Below are 22,828 nucleotides of genomic sequence, written 5' to 3'. Positions count from 1 at the left end.
AGAGGCACAGAAGGCTCAAAGAGGGTTCATCATTTTCTTTCACTATCTCTCTTTGCCACTTCTCTCCATCTCTATCCAGTTCTCTCATAATTCTCTGCTCATTGCACTTTTGGAAAGGCAACCTTGCAACTTATGTCTCCAAATTCTGAATCTTGTACATGGAGATGCCCATCTCTACACAATTGATCAATAAATGAATAAGCAAGAGAGGATTCTGGGAACATGCTGGAGTAGGTCAGAATATTCCGAACTCTCAAGATTTTGCTCTACAAAAGAATTAAAATAGCACTTAGGGCAAACAAAATGTGGGTGGAGACAAAGAAGAATTGGGGCACAACCAGGATCTTCCTGGGACAGTTTGAGAAGATCTGAAGAAAAATTCCAGGACCAGGTTTGGTCCTTGAGAAGAGTAAACACCTCCAGGCTAGGTTCCCTTTTAAAAACTTGCAGCAAGCCCTGAGTTAGTTGGTTGGAGAGGCTGCCTCAGCCTCAGCCATTAGAACTTTTCACCCTGGGATAGTGAGGGGAGTTGGGTTTTTGAGCCCAGGAAGACTGAAAGAACCTCCGCTGATGAGGAACGCCAGACCCAGCTGTGCTGTGAAGAACAGTGGGGGTGAGAAGAAACCAGCACACCCCGGGTGAGTGCAGAAGCAGTGGGGCAGAAAGCCCCTGGCTGTGAGCACTTACAGGAGATTGGAGGTTTGGCTTTGATTCCAGGCTAGAGGGGAGAGCTGAAGATCTGGGGCAAGAGGCACCATTTCCCATACCTCAGGGCTAGAGGTGATTACAAAAATCAAGTTATTACCACAAAAAAAAATGCACAGGCAAAGGAGAAAGAATCCAGCCATAGAAACCTCTTATGGGAATAGAGATGACCAGGGTTCATCTTCAGAGAAGGATGTTGAAGTAAAGAAACCCCCAAAGAGTAATGTTAAACAGTCATTTGCCCAAAAAGAATTTATAAAAGATCTTCAAAAAGACTTTAAAAATCAAATGACAGAGATGGAGGAAAAATTAAAAACTAAATAAATAAAAATAATCTAAAAAAAACAAGAAAGTTATGAAAGGAAAGTCAACCAATTAGAAGAGGAGATCCAGAATCTCAAGGAGGAAAATGACACCTTGAAAATTATAATTGGGCAAAGTGAAGCCAGTGAAATTAGAAGAGATCAAAAAAAATAATTAAACAAAACATGAATAATTAAAAAATAGAAGAGAAAGTGAAACATCTTATAAGGAAAACAATAGATTTGGAAAATAGATCAAGAAGAGAAAATACAAAAATAAGTGGACTAACTGAAAGTTGTGATCAAAAAAAGAATCTTGATACAATAATATAAGACATAATTAAAAAAAACTGTCCTGAAGCATTAGAACAAGGCAAGGAAGTAGAAATAGAAAAAATCCATCGAACACCACTTAAAAGAGATCCTATGAGGAAAACTCATAGGAACATCATAGTCAAATTCCAAAACCCTCAGCTTAAGGGTAAAATATTAAAAGCATCAAGATTAAAACAATTTAAACATGATGGTACCACAACTAGAATTATACAAGACCTACCAGTAGAGACATTAAAGGACTGCAGATCTTGGAACACAATACATCAAAGAGCAAAAGACCTGGGGCTCTCGCCAAAAATATCATACCCTTCAATTTAAGTATTATTTTGAATGAAAAAAAAATGGACATTTGATAAACTCTCAGACTTTCAAGACTTTGTTAAAAAAAATCCTGAACTTAGTAGAAGATTTGACATATAAGAACCAAGAGAAACATAAGATACATACCAAAGACGGATTATAAGGGATTCATAAGGACAGACCATTTATCTTTTATATAGCATAAAATGTAAAATGTATGTCTAAGATTCTTATTGAGAATTGGCAAGTTAATAAGAAAGAGGGGGATAAACCTGACTGTGATATGAATTTAAAAAGTAAAACCATTTAGAAACAGGTAAAAAGAGTATCTATTTTATACAAAAGAGGTGCAAGAAGAAGAAAGGATACAGAGAAATTAGGTGGGGGAGGAGGGCTGATAGTTCTGCTAACCTACTTTCATTGGGAATGGGTTTAAGAGGGAACCATACATATATGTTTAGAAGAGTATAAAAGTCTTCTAAATTTAGAAGAAATAAAATGGTAGGGGTATAGGGAGGGGGGAGAGCACAAGGGAGGGATTTTTAGAGGGGGGAATGAGGGAATAGGTAAAGGGTGTTTAGATTAATGGGAATGGGAGGATAGGGGAGGGCTCTTTAGAGGGGGATAGGCAAGTAATAGGAGGGCAAGGTAGTCAGTCAAGTAAAGTAGAGGAATCAGGAGGGACAGGAAATAAGAAATAAGCATAAATATAAAAACAAAGATTAGGAGTAGAGTATATTTGGGAAAGGATATGTCTATACATGTATGTGTATATTTATATGTGTATGTATATATCTATAGCTATAGAGAAACATATCTAAACTTTATTGTAGCCTTCTGGGGGTGGGGTGGGGGGAGGGGAAAAAAAGAACAAAGTAAAAAAGTGCACAGCAGAGAAAAAAAGAAAACTCACAAGGAAGCAAAGAAAAGATGGACGATTTTCAAAACAACATGTATTATTTATCATATAGGCTTTCTTGAAATGAAAATCTATTGTTATACATTTTGAATCCTCCCTTACATTCTGCTATGCACACGACATGCTTTTTTTCTTTCTTACTTTGTATTTAAGTTTATGATATGTTTTGTTTCTTTTCTCTATTCTGTATTTGTGTTCTGGCCCTTGAGTCTAAAATTAAATTAAATTTTTAAAAAATTTAAAAATAAATGAATAAGCATTAATCAAACACCAACTATGTACGAGGTACTGAACTAGATACTATGCAAATAGAAAAGTAAGAAAATTTCTGCCCCTGTGGAACTTAATATTATAACACAGAGAGGGAAATGGTAATCAGGAAAAGGAGTTTCGGGTCGAACAGTCACAAATATTGTGTCGCCATAAGACAATAATAGATTGTCACACCCTTTTCAGTAGCAATGATAATGCTAATTTAATTATTGTTCCCTGAGCAATATGTATATTAGAACAGGTGGAAAAATGACTGTGCTGAGTAATCCCTAGTGTTTGGCTCAAGGGAATGTTAAGTGTGGCCTGTTGGCTAGATATAAAGGCCTAAAGTGAGTTTTCACCTACCCCAATGTATATTCTTTTGGAAGTCTGAGTCCAAAGAGACATTGTTACTGGTGGTGAGAAGTTAACTTAAATTGTTGAAAAGATTGGTAAGTTGCCCAAATTAACTGATGGCTAGAGGTCTTTTTCAGATAGAAAACATACTTAGTGAGAGGTTCAACAAGTTGCACGACATTAAGACCACAGGAAAATTCTGTGTTATAAACATTTTGAAACCACATCTTTGAGGAAAAAGTTTTGAAGACAGATGGCATGGACCATAAAGGTATGCAAATGCTAGAGGAATTGGACCCTGGTACTAGCCTAGAACATTAGGTGAAGGCACTGAACTTGACCATAATGGAAGAACTAGCCTTAATAACTGGTTAGCCAATTTTAACAAACAGTACAGTGTAGTGATTAGAACTCACAACTTTGAGTTAGGGAATTTTTGGTCAGAATCCTTCTGACCTTATCTTTGTGATCCTGAACAAATCATTTAACTTTTCTGAGCCTTGATTTGTAAAATAAGGATAATAATAGAAATCTACCTCAGTGGGTTATAGTGAAGATCAAATAGGATTTTGGACATATCTAGCACTTTGCAAACTTTGAAGTGCTATGTGAATTTGAGCCATTATTGTTATCATTATTATTTATAATCACTCATAATTAATCATTGTTGTCATTATTATGTTATTATTGATTTTGACAAAAATATTTGGGACAAAGAGGAATATGGAAAAGAACAATATAGGACTTCCAGGAGCAATCTTTGAGACCCTGAGGAAGGTCAAAGGAATAGATGCCAATGTAACAGAAAGGTGGCCTGTAGTCCAAGGAGGAATATCCAGGAGCAAATAGAGAAGGGTCTCATACAAGCAGGGACACTCTGAGGCATAAAAGTAGACACTAGTTTCTAGGATGATAGTGAATCCTAATGACTTTGCCCGCCGAAATAGATTTTAGACTAAGAGCCTGAGAGCTTAGACTAGTATTCAAAATACTTAAGATAAAAATAACTGGCTCTTTAGAAGGGCCTAAAGGATGGAGGACTGCTAAAAGTGCACACTTAATAAAAGTTTGCTCAATGAACCATTTAATAGGAAAAGTTAAGAAAGATCAGAGACTAGTTCCATTCCCATGATAAAGGTTATCTATTCCTGTAGCTTTTTAGGACTACTTGTAATTTCATAACTTGCCTGTCATGTGTTATTTTATCTCATCTGAATTTTCATGTAGTTTCAGTAGTAGAAAACAAAGAAAACCCTTAGAAAACCTTAAGAAGGATTGTGTACTTATTTTGTGTATTTTTTTAGACAGTAAAATAATGGGGGAAGAAAAATAGGAAACTTGCCTCTCCTTTCTGTAGCTGTTCTGGATGAGAAGTGTCCCATATGGATGAAAGAGGGATGGCAATTACTATGCATGGGGAAATGGTGGGACAATCTTGGTAGAAAGTATAAAAAAGCCTCCACCATATGGGGAGTGCCTTTGGTGAATACAGCCTCCCCGTTGTTTGCTCTCATTTAATAATGAAAGGCTCATTGAGCCAAGTTGTCTTCATAGTTATCTTTCTAACTTCATATGCATAAAGATCATATATAATCTTCAATATCACAGACACTCTATATGAGGAGAACCTTTAAAACTTACATTTTCTAATAGGGAAAGCCAACACATAGAAGGAAGTTGGAAGTGGGGAGGGAGAAGAGACAAAGATTCCCCATGTGCATGCATTATCAAGAAAGTCTGGGGTGCAACCTTGAACACAGAGACAGCCTGGGTACTCTCCTTAAATTGAGGTTCTGACAGTTTGTGAAACAAAAAACGGTAAATGTTCTGTCCTGTATATTTCAGCTTTTGCAGTGATGTTGGCAGAGCAATGGGAAAGAGAGAAGAGCGTTCAGGTCATGTGTTTATTAGATCACTTATAAACATTAAATTAGATGTTGGTTCTCTAAATGGGAGATTCTTATCCAATGACCAATGTATGGACATACTAGAGGAGGAAATGATTCTCATCAGCATTGAGATTCTTGTTCTAAATGAAATGACTCACAGGCTCTACTTGGAGAGGCAAATAAAGGAGATGGTAGCATTGGTTCTATCATGGATCCAAAGACAACAGGAAGCAATATCCTGCTCGTGCTGTATTGTGTTGCTCGTGACAAACATCTGCAAAAAGATACCCATAAAGATACTTATTATTTACATGCCAACATGTTGCAAAAAAATGAGGTAGCAGAAATATGCATTGCAAAGCCCAATCAGACTGTCTAAATTAAATTAACATATGCATTGATATTTGGTTACTTCAATGCAAGGGTGAGAATATGGAAAGATGGCAAAAAAAAAGTTGGAAAATATGGTTCAGGAATAAGAAAAAAGAGAATCCCAAAGCTTACAGACTAAACAAGAGCCTCCTACCCCTATATCATAAGTATTTTACTCCAAAAGAGATTAAAAACATATTGGGCATGGAGAGCATCAAGAATCAAAGATTTTTTAGTTAGAAAGGACCTTAGAAGCATCTTGTGCAACTCCCTCATTTTCCAGAAGACTAGAAAAGTTAAGTAGCATGCTCAAGGTCATGGAGTTAGAAGTGGACCCAAGATTCAAATCCTAGTCTTTTTGTCCAAATCCATCACTCTATACACTATACCATGCTGCCTCATTTAAAAAAATGAAATCGATTATGCTATAGTAGATAGGAAAACACTTATTAGTAATGTGGAAATCATTCCTGAATTAGCTCTCTACACTCAGAGTCTTGCAGAGTTTTCTGGATGAGATTCATAATCATACAAAAAGTTCAGCCTAACTATCCACATAGGAAAACCAAGGAAGTGAACTCACACCTCTTGATGCTGCAAAGCAAATGGTGTCATCACTCAGTAAGTTGGTCTGTCAATCAACATTTATTAAGTTCCTACTATATTCGAGACCCTGCACTACTGTTCTCTACTGTGCCTGACAACTGTTGTTTTCTGCTGCTCCCCAACAGACTTTGCTGAAAACCCCTCTTTTCAATATTTCTATGACTGTCAAGGGTTCTACCATCCTCCTAGTCATCCAGGGTCACAACCTTATTGTAATCCCTAACTCCCCAATCCCACTCACCCCACATAACCAATCTGTCTCTAAGTCTTGTTTCTACCTTTACATTATCTCTTGTATACCTCCCCTTATCTCTTCTCACACCGCTACCACTCTGGTTCAGGCCCTCATCACTGAGATAATAATAGGTAGCTGGATGGACAATCCATAGAGTCGATCAATCAGTACATATATCTTGGGCAGACTTTGTGGCTGGACGATGACCTGGGCCCAGAACTGAACAAGATGAATGGAGTGAGTTAGATTGCCTTTGGGAAATTCACAACATTTTTAATGAACCTGACTGATCTCCCTAAAATAAAGACCAATAATTTTATTTATTTGATTTGTTTTTCAGTTAATAAGCATTTATTTTTTTCTCCTCCCCACCCACAAGTCCTTCACAATTTAGAAAGAAAAACAAAAGCCTTGTTTTTCACAATCAAGCATAACAAATTCCTACATTGTCCGCATCCAAAAATGGGGGCAGGAAGACTCATCTCTCTGCGTTCAAATATGGCCTCAGACACTAGCCACGTAACCTTGGGCAAGTCATTTAATCCTATTTGCCTTAGTTTCCTCATCTGTAAAATGAGCTGCAGAAGGAAACAGTAAACCACTTCAGCATCTTTGCCAGGAAACCTCCAAAAGGGGTTATGAAGAGTTGGGCACAACTGAAAAAAATAACTAAACGACAAAAGCAAACTACAAGTCATGAAATGGCACAATTTCTGAAGAATTAAATTGCCAGTCATCTAACTGACAATGTGGAGGTCCATGGTAAGCTTGAGCAGACTGCAGTATATTACTGACAAAGAACTGGGTGGGTGACCTTTCCATCCTTTTTCTTTGCCCCACTTCCTCCTTGCTCTAATGCTTTACTACTATCTACATTTAATAGAGAAGATACTGAATGCCAGCAAGTAGGCCATAGTATGGGTTCTGGAAGCTGGAATAAACTATCCCATCCTTTCCACATCCTGTGAAGTTCTTGGTCTGTAGATCCACAGCCAGAGAGATGGAATGAGTGACATAGCTATGTCAGCAAACTTACCAGAGTTGTGAGGGCTTCCCAGAGGACCTTGGTTTCTACAGAAAACAACACCTATGAAATGTTGTGTTCCTCACCTTGAGAATCAACATATACCTGTTGGTCCTTATTCCCTAATGCCAAGAGGGCTGTTTAAAACCAGTGTAAATGCTAATTTATTGCTGGTGGAGCTGTGATTTGGTCCAACTTTGTTGGAGAACAATTTGAAATCATGTAAGAAAGTTACTAAATTGTTCACCCTTTAACCCAGAGATGCCATTATTGGAATTACATGTCAAACCAATTAAAGACAGCAAGCATGTGTGTGTGTGTGTGTGTGTGTGTGTGTAATATTTATAGCACAGTTAGAAACAAAATGTGTACAGTGAGGTGCAGTGAGTAGAGAGCACTGGCCCTGGAGTCAGGAGGACCTGAGTTCAAATCCAGCTTCAGACACTAGACACATTTACTAGCTGTGTGAACTTGGGCAAGTCACTTAACTCCAATTGCCCTGCCCCCCCAAAAAAAATCAAACAAAATGTGTACAGTTGGAGGTGGCTGAACAAAGTGATACGTGAATGTAATATTATTGAAATATAAAGAATTATTAATATGAAGAATGATGACAAATATGGGAAGACTAAGATGAAGTGACCCTAGGCAGCTCACTTGACTTCTGTTTGCCTCAGTTTCCTCAACTGTAAATTGGGGATAAAGTGCCCATTTCGCAGGGTTGTTGTGAGGATAAAATGAGATATTTGTAAAATGCTTAGCACAGTGCCTGACACATAGTACGTGCTATATAAATGTTTGTTCCCTTTCCATTGCCCTTCCTGCTTCCCCACTCCCCACCCCTGATTCTAAAGTAAACTGCACTCCTCCCGCTTGGATCTCACAGTTCCACTGTCACCTAACTTGTGGTCAGTAACCCATTTTAGGATTTGTGATACTCCCAGGCTGAGGTAAATCTCCCTAGGGCTCTAGTCCTCAAACACAATAAGGATGAAGAGGCACTGTAGTAAAGAAGCCGTTTTAATTTCCCCCTAGCAGACCCTCTGTTCAATGTAAAATAGCAAGTGATGTGCTGCTCAGAGAATTTTTTTAAAAATGATTTTACATAATGCAATTCCTATTCTGGATCTAGAATTCTGAAAGAGTCTAGCGACCTTTTCCCCTCTTTCCCCAGCAATACATCACTGGACTTATCTCTCTCTCTGACCTCTCTAAGCTTCCTCTCTGCTAACAAGTAAACTGTAAAAATGAAAAGTTGCACGTACTATGAGTCACAATCATGCTATTAGGTGGTTTTTGCTTAACTGTGGAGAATGAATTTTCTTCGGGGGGAGGCAGGTATTGGGGCATTTGTTGGAAAGTGTCTGTGGTGTCAAAATGTATCAATAAAATCAGTCAATTAATTTTTTTAAACCAGTGAAGAGGCTATCCATAGGACGTTCATGCCCTGTCTAATTGCTTCTTCCACACAAAAGGAAATAAAATTTGTAAAGCACTTAATATGGTACCTGGTACATAGTAGGACTTTAATAAATGATCCCTTCCCTCCCAGATACTGGACACTGCTCCTAGGTCAGGTCAGATTAAACTCCTTGCTGTTACTTTGTTCTTGGCTAAAACCCTGGACCTCTAATAAAATCTCTTTGCCTGTACTCTTTATTCCATCAGGCTTGGCCATGAAATCCAAAACCTCAAAACTCTTCCTTGGATTTTCAGACCTACTCATGTCTTATGGTCTGGCAAAGCACTTTGTTATCAGCACTGACAGTATCAATTTAGACTCTTTTTATACAAACTGACATCCTGGTTCTATTTATTCCTCTGGCTTTGACTGACTTCTGATCCAGGCCCCTCTTAGACTTCCTTCCAAAGGCCCTAGGGTATAGTCCTATAAAAAACTACATCTTAGCAATGCAGCGATTAAGACCCAAGATGGTGAAATTGAACCAATACTCTTATTCCAGTATGCTTTATGGCTAACATTTTCCCCTCCCCATATACCTAATCGGCAACCTTTTCTTCTTTAAACCCCCTCTCAGAGCCTCACTTCTTTCATTCATAATTTATCTAAACTTTATGTAATTAACATGTAATTATCTTAAATGGATTAAGTTAAAATTTTAAAAGAGGAATAAAATAGAATTCCTAGGGGGATAGGAGGGAATGAAACTAATGCAAATTTATTGAACTACATTTTGTCTGTTATCCTAGCACCAACTATTACTATAATAGTGACATCCAGAAAATGGAAAGACAACAATAAATTTAACTGTTGTTCTACACCTAAGCAGATTTTTCAAGTTTGTAAAAAATGTGACAAGTTTTTGCTTATTAGAATACAGAATCACAGAGATAGATAAGGGAGACTCATGGAGAGGCAGCTAGTGATGCTGTGGATAGAGTTGTGCCTGGAGTCAGAAATATCTGAGTTCAAATCCAGCCTAAGATACTTACTAGCTATTTTATGACCCTGGAAAAGTCACTTAACCCCTGTCTGCCTTAGCTTCCTCAGTTGTGAAATGAAGATAATAGTAGTAGCTACTTCACAGGTTATTGTGAGGCTAAGATGAGAAAGTACCTGGTATATAGTAGGTGCTAGATAAAACATTATTCCCTTCCCCCCTTCCCTTCACGATCCTTTAGAAGTAAAGTAGGATCTATTCCAAAGAGATACTCAGAACAAAAAAAATTCCCAACAATCTGAGTGATCTTGTAAATGGCATGTGGGGGGTTACACATTGGTCACCCTTAACCACAAGGGGTGCCTTCTAATAAAAAAAATCATGACTATTGGGAACACTCAAATTACCCAGGGACTGTTTATTATTATTGCCAGTAAAGCCCCTTTCAACCTAGGAAACTGTTTCTCCAGAAGAATTTGCCGAATTATTCTCTCTCTGCATCTGATGTTGGATGTCACCTAAGATCCATCAGGAAACAATAGGTACCTGGAGGGAAAAAAAAGAAAATAACCTCTTGTTTTTTATGTATATACTATCTGTATAATATAGATATTCAACCAAATAAATATTTTATTAATGCATGTCTGTTATTGATTTGTCCCTGGGGCAACGTGACTAAATTGGTTGGAAATACAATTTCTACAGCACTTATCTTCAGATCAATGATCATAGGATCACAGAGGTAGAGATGGAAAGATCTTAGAAGCCATCAAGTCCAACACTTTTCCTTTTATAGGTGAGGAAACTGAGGCCCAGCTAAGAACTGAGGTTCAGTGACTTTTCCATGCCCAGGGTCAGATAGCTACAAGTGTATGAGGAAGAATTCAAACTCAAGTCTTCCTATGTCCAGGTCCACCTGGCTGCCTCATGGTTTTGACTGTTATCTTCATCTTAGTTATAGTATCTGTATTCTATTTATGTCCAAAGACTGCACCTAAAAGTAAAGATCTGTAATTATCTTTCTGTAGAAATTTCTATTGTATAGGTAAGCCAATCTCAGTCTGGACTTTAAAGACATCATGGGAAAAAAATATTAACTCCACTGACTAGAAATGTTTACTGATTTTATAACCTATAAATTATACTAAATGTATGTGCCTACAACCTTCTGTACAGTAGGTGGCATAGATAATCCTTGATAGCTTTTTTTAAAAAAAGCAAGATCCTCAGGGCCACTGTTCTCATAAAAAATGACAGAATGATACACCAGACTTATTCGGCTTCTAAAGCTGAGAGCCCTGGCCTCTCCTTATGAGAGCCATCCAGAGACAAGGTTATTTGGAAATCAACAATCCTTGCCTGAATTAATAATGTCTTTTTTGTGTGGAGGGGTTTTTTGCCTTCTTGATATGAACTAATATTCTCTAATTTCTCATTTTTTCGACTTACAAATAAAAACAGCCGAGAGAGAATCTCTATCCCTTCTCTCTTCTCCAATAGCTTGATATGGCAGATTTGAATTGACACCAGATCAGTCTCCTATTTGGAGGTAGATAAATCTTTCTTCCCCAGAATTAAAAAAAAGCCAGAAATCTTTTCTTAATAACATGTGATTCCATCCCCCACTCTGTTGCAATTACAGATACTAGAAAATGATAGTTTCCTTCATCATCTTAATTTTCTTTGGAAGAAAAAATGAGTCTTCATCTCTAAGGTCCCTTGCAGCTCTAAATCCTATGATTTCTATAATTCTGTGATCTCATCAGATGGAGCAGAAATCATTAAAAGACCACTTCTTAAGGAAGTGCACCCATAAATGAACCAACAAACAGACATATATGCAACCTCATCTAATCCTTTGTAGGGGTGTTTTCAAAGGATACAGTAGCATCCAGAGGAAGCTTTAAAACCTGGGCAGGAGGAAGTCATCTAAAGTGCTCAAAATGGTTTTGAAAATTAATATGGCATAGTTCCTATATGTACTTATATACACTAGAGTCCAAACAGTATTTATTTCTTCATCTCTCTCTCCACAGAAATTTAAAAAAAAAATCCAGGCAGGTAGCAAGCACTATTGTAACAGATAAATTAAGGTGAGGGAGAGAGAGAGAGAAAGAGAGAGAGAGAGAGAGAGAGAGAGAGAAAGAGAGAGAGAGAGAGAGACTGAGCCATTCTCTCCCCAATCCCCCTCAACCTCTACACATATCTCATAGGCAAAATAGAGAAGAGAGATTTTTTGATGCCCACCCCATCCCCTCCAGCAATGTCCTTGTGCCTAAGCTTTAAATACCGTAAGTTGACTATAAACACTAATTTTAGTTTTATCGTCTTAAGATCAGTGGGAGGAGGCAAAAGTTTAAAAGAAAAGATGTTAAAATATATTAATTATATTATAACTAATTAGGGGGTTTTTAAAGTGTGGTAATATTCAGATACCAGATTTTAAAATCTGTTTTAAGGGATATCAGAAATATCATCTCTTTTTCTTTTGGGAAAGTTAAAGATCATATAACTTTTATTGTATTTCCAAAAATATTGTTGATCAAATAATCTAATTGTGTGCAGCTTTTCTGAGAGATACAAGAACTGGCCAGATTTGATGGCCTCTAAGGTCTTAGCCAATTCTTAAATTCTGTCATTTTGTGAATATTATTATTATTAGTCTGTCTTTAACCCTAGACAATTTTAATGTAAAATTACAGAGAAGGCAAAGAAAAGATGGTGTGAGGTAGAATTTGGCCTGGGAGTCTGGGATGGCTGAGAGTTGTAGTTGTTGATGGGGAGAGAAGTGGAACAAAGAAGATTTGGGCCTTTGTCTATTTCTCTCCATCTCTGTGACTTCTTTGACTCTTTCCTTCCTTCTCTCTCTCTCTCTCTCTCTCTCTCTCTCTCTCTCTCTTCACTAGCCATACTATGAAATTGAAGTGAATTCATTTTACTAGTTTTTAATTTACTAAATAAAGTTTCATATTCTTCATTTTATTCGTTAGTGAGCTTCATGTAATATTGTTATGAGATGTTACAAAAATTTTTAAATACTCCAGTTATAAAAAATTAATAAATATAAGATCCCCATGGTAGAAAAAAATAGATATTAATGCTGTATAAATAAATTGTAGCCAGTTCTGGAATGTACATGAATTAATAAATGGTAATCATAAAGACTCTAAAATTTTCATTTTAGTTTTTTATATCTAATGTCTTCCATTAAAACAAACATTGATTAAGCACGCATTATGTTCAAGGTGCTTTGTTAGGCACCGTGAGACAAAGATGAAAAGTCTCTCATGAGAGAATGCTTGACAAGATAGGGGAACATTTTGATTGGAGCATGGAATGTGTAAAGAGAAGCACTGTTAAATGAGACTAGAAAATAGATTGGGAACTTATTAGAGAGGCCTTGAATGCCACATAGCGGATTTACATCTTGTTTTGCAGGTTCTATTTCTGAACCATGGAAAGTTTTTGAACATAGGAATAACATGATCAGAAGGAAGTATTAGGCAAATTATATTGGTGGTGGTATCAACCACAAGCATCGGTAGGAAGGATGGTCTGAAAAGAGAAAGAGAGTGGGAAAAGAAGGCTATGCAGCTACGTCTCTGTGAGGGATTGTTTGCATGAGGAAAAAAGATTCATCCCAGGCAGCTACTGCAGGATATAAAGGGCTAGGAAGGATTCTTGTTCCTGTTCTCTCTGGCCCCCACCTTTAGGATGTTCTCCTCCTGGCTTTCTCTCTAGGCACCACCTTTGGCTCCATACTCTCAAATATCAGCCTTCTGAGGCAGCTCAAGTAAGCCCTCACCAGACAGAAACTACCTCTGAGCTCATCTTTGGCCTAGGGGAAAAACGGATTTATTATTTTATGTCACTTAGAGAATTTATAAAATATAATAATAAGTAATAATAATAGCCAGCACTTATGTAGCAATTTAAGCTTTACAAAATACTTTACATATTATTTCAATTGATATTCACAATTCTGTGAGATAGGCCCTAGTATTGTCCCCATTTTGCAATTAGGGAAAGTGAGGCTGAGACAGGTAAAGTGCCTTTCCCGGGGTCACACAGCCAGTAAGTATTTGAGAAAGGATTTGAACCTAGCTCTTTCTTAACTTGAAGTCCAGGACTCTATTACTACCAGCCAGGAACAGCCCAATAACTTCCACAGAGTCTATTTTCCTCTCCTCTCTGTCCCTTTTCCCAGTCTCTCTCTCTCTTATCCCTAAAAAAATGAAATACATCTTGTGCAAACTCTCAACACAAATTTAACAGAAATATAAGCAAACTTTAAAGAACAGGCAAGCTCTGGTTTTAGCAGATAGTCTCCCAGGCCAGGAGAGAGGAAAGGAGAGCCAAGCAAATTGCCATCTGGTGTCAGTTCTTCAGAAGGCAATTTCAGTCAGGAATGATTGCTCACCCAAGACAAGTCCAGTATGGTTTCCAGGTGCTCTTCTGGCAAATGGTAGATTGCTCTTCTAGCAACACCTGTGAGATCTAGTAGGCATTCAAAGACTAGCCCACCTTTCTCACCTTTCCACTCTTTCTCCAAAGCTCACCATCACCACCACCCATTTCCACACCTTACCTCTAACATAAACTTCCCCAAGCAAGGGGAAAGTAGAGAATCCAAACCAATTGGATATTTCTGTCCCATCCAGTAGGCTTCATCTCAGCTGCTTTAAATATTTTGGTAGATGGAGTGCTCCACCCATAAGGAAGCAAGGTGAGAAGGAATCATGGGGAGATGAAGAAGGGAGAAGTTTTCTTTTGGCCTACCATGTAAAATATACAAACAAAAAGTCCTAAATTCAGAAAATTCATAATGACAAGAAGATAAGAGAAAGAACAGCCATGTTGTAATTCTTACAGGAAAAAAAAATGACTAAAGACTAAACCCAGAGAATTATTGTTCCAAGTGGAACCTCTGGTCCCAGGCCTAGAGTTCTGTTCTCACAGTCCATAAGCTGGCTGGGGCAGTCCCAGATTGCTTGTTACTGTTGCCATTTTAGGTGCCTGACTTTTTAAAGTAAATCCTTTGTAGTTTCCCCAGGAGATTCCCTGCTTCCATGGTTGGTGACAATCCCATTTTCCTGAGCACCACCTCTGGATTATCATAGGATCAGAGCTAAAAGAGATCTGGTTTCTTTCTTTCCTCATAACCTAATTTTTTTTTGATTAAAGTAGCCAAACCTTGACTAACTTCCTAAAGAGGCCTATTCACTAAATGGATGTTACCTGACTCACAGTGAGCATCTGAAAAGGCCTTAGCCTAAAAGGGCTCCCATTGCATCCTGGGCCATCTCTAATCATCCCGGTGAATATCTGGCCACTGGACCCAGATGGCTCTGAAGGAGAAAGTGAGGCTGATGACTTTGCCCAGACCTCCCTCACTCAAATCAAAGTCAACTGCAAGTCATGTCATCATTTCCCTGATGCCATGGTCCTCTTGGAGAACGAAAGACAAACACAACAACAATAATAGTAATAATTCATTGGCTGGAGAGCCCCATAGCTGCTGCAATTTTAGACATCTGGTTCTGGAAGTAAACCCAGTGTCCCAGGAGGAGTTGAGGCCCATGAATCAAGCCAATCCCAAGGCCATTTCTGATTCTCAACCTCTCCTGCTCACAGTTCCCCATCTGTAATATGAGGAGGTTGCACTAAGTGGCCTCTGAGGTTCCTTCCAGCTCTAAGCTATGATCCCATGATTCATCATCCCATGATGAAAAGAGGTGGCTGTGAAGGAATGTAGAATCTGATGACAAGAAAGCAAAGGAGAAAAGGGACCAGAAACATTTCTGATTAAAAGTAATTCATGCAGCATGGGAGGAAATAGGAAACCGTAAAAAGGAGTCAGAGAAGGGTGAAGAAGAGATCCAACCTCAAAGGCTTCTCAGAGCAGTTCTCATAGCTGTGTCTTGGGGACCCTCTACTGACACCTTCAGGGACCACCCCCCTAAGACTGCCTAGGGACTAAAGAAAGACAGCTGTAAAATGATGGTAGAACCCCGAAGAGCAGAAGGAATGGAGGTAGAAAATAAGTCACAAGTGGTCACCCTTAGACTCCAAGGAATATAGATCTTTTCAAACCCTGAGAATGTGGAATAGAAAAGCCTGGAAGTGGAGGCACAATAGAGGGGGTTGGGGTGGGGAGCACAATAGCACCGGACTTTGTGCAGGTTGAGGATTCTATGCAAACATATTTTCAGCACAGATATTATGGAAAAATTAGCAAAGCAATTGACAACAAGAGACAAAAGCTGATTAAGAAAATCATTTGAAGAGACGCTCCTATCCCTTTTAGTAGGTGAGTATGGCAATAAACAACAGAGTCATCTTCTGGAGAAAGCAAAGATCCCACAAGAAACTCTGCAAGCCTCCCTGAAACAATGATGGGGCAATTTCTAGAATCTCCAGAATGGTTCAGAAGAGCAATCAAAAAAACCATGGGAAAATACCAGGGAAATAGAGAAATTGGTGTTTTTAAGGAATAAATCAACAAGTTTAATGAGAGACTCCAGAATGGAGAACAAAAGACAAAAGTAGTCTTCACATTCATGGATCCTATTAAATAGATATGATGGAATTGGAACACAAAAATACAGAGGTAGAAAGGAAAAAATAGAACAAAAATTTTAAAATAAAACCAGAATTTGAAGAACATATGGGAATTTTACGAAACAGGAATACTGAACTTGGAAGAAAAGATGTGAAGAGATAATCAAATGACTATAAGTCTTCTGAAAAAAAAAAACAGAAAGGAAGTTATAGGAAAAAAAACTTGAATGTCATGCTCCAGGGAATGATTCAGGAAAAAAAGGCCCCAGAAATTGGAAATAGACAGTAAAGTTTATTGAGAGAATCCACAGAACACCAATATAAAGAAATCTCAAGTTTAAAATTCCAAGAAAAAAAAATTCTAGCCAAATTCTAGACGTACAACATGAAGGCAAAATGAATATATAAAGTATGAATTATGTACCAGGTGCTGTGCTAAGTGCTTTACAATTATTATCTTTTTTGGGTGGGGGGAAGGCAGGGCAATTGAGGTTAAATGACTTGCCCAAGGTCACACAGCTAGTAAACTGTGTCAAGTGTCTGAGGCTGGATTTAAAATCAGGTCCTCCTGAATCCAGGGCTGATGCTCTACTAACTGTGCCACCTAGCTGCCCCAAGATGATTATATCATTTGATTTTCATGATAAACCTAGAAGGTAGGTGGTGTTCTTGTCCCCATTTTACAGTTGAGGAAACTGAGGTGGAAATTAAATGACTTTCCTAGAATTACATATCTAATAAGTATCTGAGGTTGGATTTGAACTCAGATCTTCCTCATTTCAGGTCCAATACTTTAAACCACATTCTATACTATACCTAACTGTCTCTGTCGAGAACATATAGGCATCAAGGAAAAACTCTTCAAATCCCAAGGTGAAATGATAAGAATAGTTCAAAATTACTCTCTAAAAAGAAGAACTCGAAGGAAAAATTGGAATATGATATTCTGAGGAGCAAAGGATATTGGCTGACAGCCCAAAATAACCTGTCCTGCAAAGCTGACTATAAATATCAAAGAAAATAACTGGGCATTCAATAAAACGGAAAAATTTGAATCATTTCTTCAAAAGAACCCTGAGCTGAATACAGTATTCAGCTTTCAGACTGACCAAACAGCAAGAAGCTAAATACTGCCAGATAATAATGAAAGAAATGAAATGTTTATTTTCATATGGTTAGAGCCCTATGACAAGGACATGAATGTATGGTAGGAGAGTATTTCTGTTTGTTGTTTGATTTTCTTTTTTAAACTTCTTCCTCATTGTCAGAAGGCAGTAAGAATGGAAGGAAAGCATCAGTGGGCTGAAGAAGCAGAAGTAAAAGATTTAATGGAAAATTTAATGGAAAAAATCAGGATAAGAATAGGTAGAAGAAGTAAAATAATATTTAGGGAGGAAATTTCATCTCTTAATTAGGCAGCTAGGCAGGACAGTGGATATAGTGCTGGGCCTGGAGTCAGGGAGACTTGAATTTAATTCTGACCTCATATATTTGATAGTTGTCTGATTCTGGACAAGTCTTTTCACCTGCTTGCCTCAGTTTCCTCAGCCGTAAAAAGGGGATAATAATAACACCTGTGTTCCAAGGTCATTAAGATGATCAATTGAGATAATATTTGTCAAGGGTTTAGAATAATGCACAGAAAATGGTAGGCTTCTCCATTGCATTCTTAATTAACAAATCATCTTAGCTGGTGGTAGGATAACGGAGAGGAATTTCTATCAGATTGGCAGAGGAGAGTATATAAAAAGAGAGGCCAAGACAATGACTTGGTTAGGACTCAAGAGGAGAGATGGGTGATAGATAGGCTTTCAATTTCCCCCCTCCCCTCACCTGTGGGATTGTGGGAGAGCTGAGACAGAAGTTGTCAGGGAGGGAGTGATAGAATACATCAAGGGAAGTGGGTATAGAATATAGTGAGCAGTAAGTGAATGATCTGGCAACATTAAGAGGTAAAACCCAGAGGTAAGATGAGGTAGCATAAAGTCTTGCAATTAACTCTGCTGTTAGGAGTGAGAGGGGTAGAATTTATTCCCTTTCGTATGAATTTAGGGAGATGGAAAGGTTTACCATGTGCTGGGGATAAAAAGGTCCAAAATAAAATACTCCAGGCTCATAGAGCTTAATAATAGTAAATGTTTATCGAATTGAATTGAGTAGAATAAGGCTGAAGACAAGATCTGTGTCCCACCCTCACTCCACCCCACCACACATCCAAACACCAACACATACCTTACATACCAATGAACATTTGACTTAGTTATACAACTTCTTTCTTCACTTTTCTTCTGATAAAGGTGCTAATAAACAATGGAATTATCAGAAATAGTTGAGAAGCATTCTTTTGGATTTGAATAATTAAAAGATGAAATATCAGCCTGAATAGTCATGAATTGACTTTGTTTGGAAGGAACAATTCAATTGACCATAGCTAGAAAGTATTTTAAACACACACACACACACACACACACACACACCACTCTTGGCCTTCCCCATCCCCATTACAGAGATGGCTTCCAAGCACCTACTCTTACTGCAACCTTTAAATGGTCACTGTCTTGTTAAACCTTTAGAAATATTCTTTGACACTACATCTGCAATTCCAGGTACATAAACTGCAATGACCTTGACACTGGTACTCTTGCCTTAATCTGAGCATTGCAAAGAAAGGTGGCCAATAGCCCATGAAATTGCACTCCTTGTTGCTCCTAGGGTCCAGTATTTTTCTCAGGTGCCCAATGGAAGGTTTCCTCTCTTGCCTCTCCAACAAAATATGTGACCCATCCTTCCATGTACCTATGACTTCTTCAGTTTGTTTTACTTAATAAATAGTCAATAAGGATGCAGGTCAATTCTTCCACTGCTGTGGCCACTTATTAATTGTTGGACGGAAGTATTATAGCAGAGCCCCAAGAGTTAATGATGGTAGATGTTATATAAAACCACAGGACTTAGTGTGCTTTGTCCCTTTTTTTGCTACTCTGTCTCTGTCACTAAGTAGAAAGTGGTCCACACAAGATCAAAGGTCATTTCAGATCATCTTCTGTTTCCTGTATCATCATGACCAAAGAATTCATCATGTAGTAGACAACCTAAAGGCCATAAGTTTACCTAATTTAGTCCTCAGATAACAGACCTTATCTGTAACTGGAGCAGTACGTGAAAAACTGTTCTAGCTTAGTACAACTTGCCAGATCTTTTGCTCTAAAGACATTCACCATCATGCTGTAATGAAATACTGCAATAGGATTTTTTAAAGTTTTTTTATTATCAGAGAGAAAATGATTGGCTACTGATATGGGGGCATTTCAGAATCAGCTGCCCTGTATAACCATATTATCAACGAATTCAAGGAAAGATCACAACGAACCCCAAATTTGAAAAGAGGCAATGAAAATGAGCAGACAGCAATGTATATATACAACTATAATAGTTCGAGATTCACCTAGATATTCTAGATATTCAAACAGTTTTTTTTCCAATTTTTACAGCTCCATGAACTCAGTGATGTACATATGATTTCCTATGTAGGTGTGACTCCCTGTGCCTCCAGCCACATCCTATCCATAGCATCACATTCTCTGAAATACTTGTCCATATGATCCTGGAAATCTTTGTCAGGGCATTCATTCAATGTGCTCTAGGTATCTATAGCTACTAATGGAACGCATTGTAGGACTGGCCTGTGATTAGTCCTTTTCTGGTCATACATCTCTTTGATGATATCTCTTACTGTGTCACTTATTCACTTCTTCAATAGTTAAAAATATTATTTATGCCCACTATGTATGTCTCTATTACCCAATAATTCACAGATGATGGAATTTCATTACTCACTACCATATAACATCTTCATGAAGTCGCTATGTTAAAAAGACAGGTTTTTATTTTGAGGAAAAGCTTGGAGTTATTAAAAAACACTTTACAATTTCCTAAATATAATCCAGCCTATGCTGTTCCTCATATTGAACTCTAAGCCCAGTCCATTGTCCATCTCCACTGTCTGTACAGAATTCATATATGGACAAGTCCTGTGAAGTAATTATCTGTGTGCTTACTATAGTCAGGAAAATATGTTTTCATTTACTTGTTTTTTTTCTTTGTGGATAGTTAGGTTGAAAGCACTTGTATGACTTTATATCTCAGTTAAGAGACTCTGTAACATTCCAGGTCTTGATGTAATCAGCATAATGACACCTGCAAACAGGAGCATCTTAAGGACCTCACCATGTTTAGGAAATTCTCCTTCCATTTGGACTCTTCACTCAACATCCATATACCCTTGGCCATAATAAGTTTCCCTATTTAATGCTCAGCTAGAAGTTAATAACCACAGGATCAGTAAACAAAATTATCTCTGTTGTAAGTTTCCAGCATCTTTTACAATTTAGATATTTGTATGGGAAACACCTAGTTAAAGTAGATTCTTCAAGGTGGCTTTTTGCTTTATCTAATTATATGGATTAAAAAATTAACAATAAGCATAATGAATAAACAAATAAACAATAAGCATAATAAAATCTTACATTCCCTGATTTTTCAGCTAATTGTGTAACTATAAAGATGTGATATTTGATCTTTAATGAAAGCTCACCTGTTCCTTCTCGTGGTTTTATCTAGGATGCTCTGGATGCAAGTAAAGATTATCCTTATAACAATTTTCTGTAGATGAGAAATTTGGTTGGTTGGTTGCTGTACTTCCTTCTCAAAGAAGGAGCAAAATGAAGAGGACCAAAATGACATCACTATATTGGGGTCAAGGTACAATGTGTCCAACTGTGGCTGATCAGACCATTATAAACTCAGAAAAATCTACCACAAGTCAGGCACAAATAGTCCATATATAAGGACACTTGGGAAAGTACAAGTATAGGTCCATAGGTATTGGGGCTTTTTAGATAACTTTTCATCAATAGTAATAACATTCATGATTTCTTCCAAGTGTTGGACCGCCATCCACCCTAATACATTTAGACCTAAAAGAGACTTTAAAATCTGTTGATCTTGTCAAACCCTGAAAACAAATAGCCAAAAAGCCACATAGGTTATGCACCAACTGTTAACTCTGAAAATACAAAAGAGCTCACAGATAAGGAAACTGAGGCCCACAGACATTAACTGACTTTTCTGGAACCACACAGGTAATAAATGACAGAGGTAGGACATGAATCTGGTCCTTCTTATTTTAAAACCAGTGCTCTTTCTATTATGCCATAAATGTTTGGAGTAAAAGATGAGTTAATTAATTATCTTACCAAATATTCTGTAAATTGTTTTTCACTCAATTACTTCTTGTACAACTGCTCATGATCTGCCATCTTCCTCTGTAAGGTTTTATAAACAAATTTATATTCTAAGCCACCATTGTCCTTGGTTGCTGTATCTTTCCACTTGGCAAGAAGACTTAGTGTTTCCTGGTTCTTTTGGCCTCTCCATGGTAATTGATTTACATTGGTTAAATTTGCTTAGGAAATGTTTATAATCTGTGTTGATGTATGTTCCTTTATCCATTTACCCCTTTTTGATATTAGTAATTTGTTTAAATAGGTCAGATTGGAACTGCCTCCCTAGCATGGCACATCTTATATTTTGTTCTTTCTTCTCTGTTCATCTTTGCTCTAACAAGTCAATGGTCTGACTAAATAGTCAGTTAGTTTGAAAATTACTTCTAAGTCAGTAACAAGTCTTTTCCTATCTGTTAGATGTAATTTATTTCATTTCTTGTGTTGTTTCTCTTTGCCTCTGGATAAAAGATAAGAACCAACTCTGACAACTCCTTTACTTACCTCTCCAAGGAGAATCTGTGATCCACTGTCCCATGTAGCTGCATCTTCTTTTTTGCCTTTGTGTTTCATTCATAACAAAAATGTTCATATCAATATGAGTCTGATCCTTCAGTAGTATGTAGACTTGGGTCATCTGACAAAAACACCACTTTTGGAGTACTAAGACTCTCAGACCATGGCATGTCCCAGCTGGATGGGGAATGAAACTCCAGCCTTCAATCCTTCCTCTTCTTTGAGAGAGAGAAGAAGATTACCATTATTAAGGACACTAACATACCCAATGTCTATTTGTTCATGATTAACAAGTAGGAGCACACACTAGGAAGTATCATCAAATCAGTTATTGGAAGGCCCCCACGTGATGTTGGCATTCTATAAAGGCCCCACCCAATGGAACACAAAACAATCATTCATAGATAGACCACTCCAAATTACAGCTCTCAGAAAGTTTTCCACCAATGCCATTACAGCTCTGCTCAGTGAGGTCTCCTTGATGGAGGAACAATTCCAGGTTTGTATCAAAGACAAGCAAAAAGGAATCAAATAATTCTTGATCTTTTCCCTGTGCCATTTCCATAGGATTATAAACACAGAAACTCTTCCTCCCCTTTGACATCCAACAGGTAAGTAAAGTTGAATGAACGGGGGAATCCTTCTCATTGCTCTTCTCTTCAGAGAATAACTCCTGCAATTTCCTGATAAAATGTGTTTCTTACCTCTGAGTCACTGTCTTTCAGTATCTCAAATTGAACTTTTTAGCCATCTTCAAAATTCTGCTTGTC

The 22,828-nt window shown here is 37.7% G+C and overlaps 1 pseudogene; it reads left to right on the top strand.

Moving 5' to 3' along the window:
* Positions 1-570: 570 nt before the first annotated feature.
* Positions 571-22,593, top strand: LOC118839862 (annotated as a pseudogene).
* Positions 22,594-22,828: the final 235 nt, after the last annotated feature.

This window comes from Trichosurus vulpecula, chromosome 1, assembly GCF_011100635.1.
Source record: "Trichosurus vulpecula isolate mTriVul1 chromosome 1, mTriVul1.pri, whole genome shotgun sequence".
NCBI classification, from domain to species: domain Eukaryota; kingdom Metazoa; phylum Chordata; class Mammalia; order Diprotodontia; family Phalangeridae; genus Trichosurus; species Trichosurus vulpecula.
The sequence above is the reverse complement of the archived record's forward strand: the minus strand, read 5'-3'. Positions and strand labels throughout refer to the sequence as shown.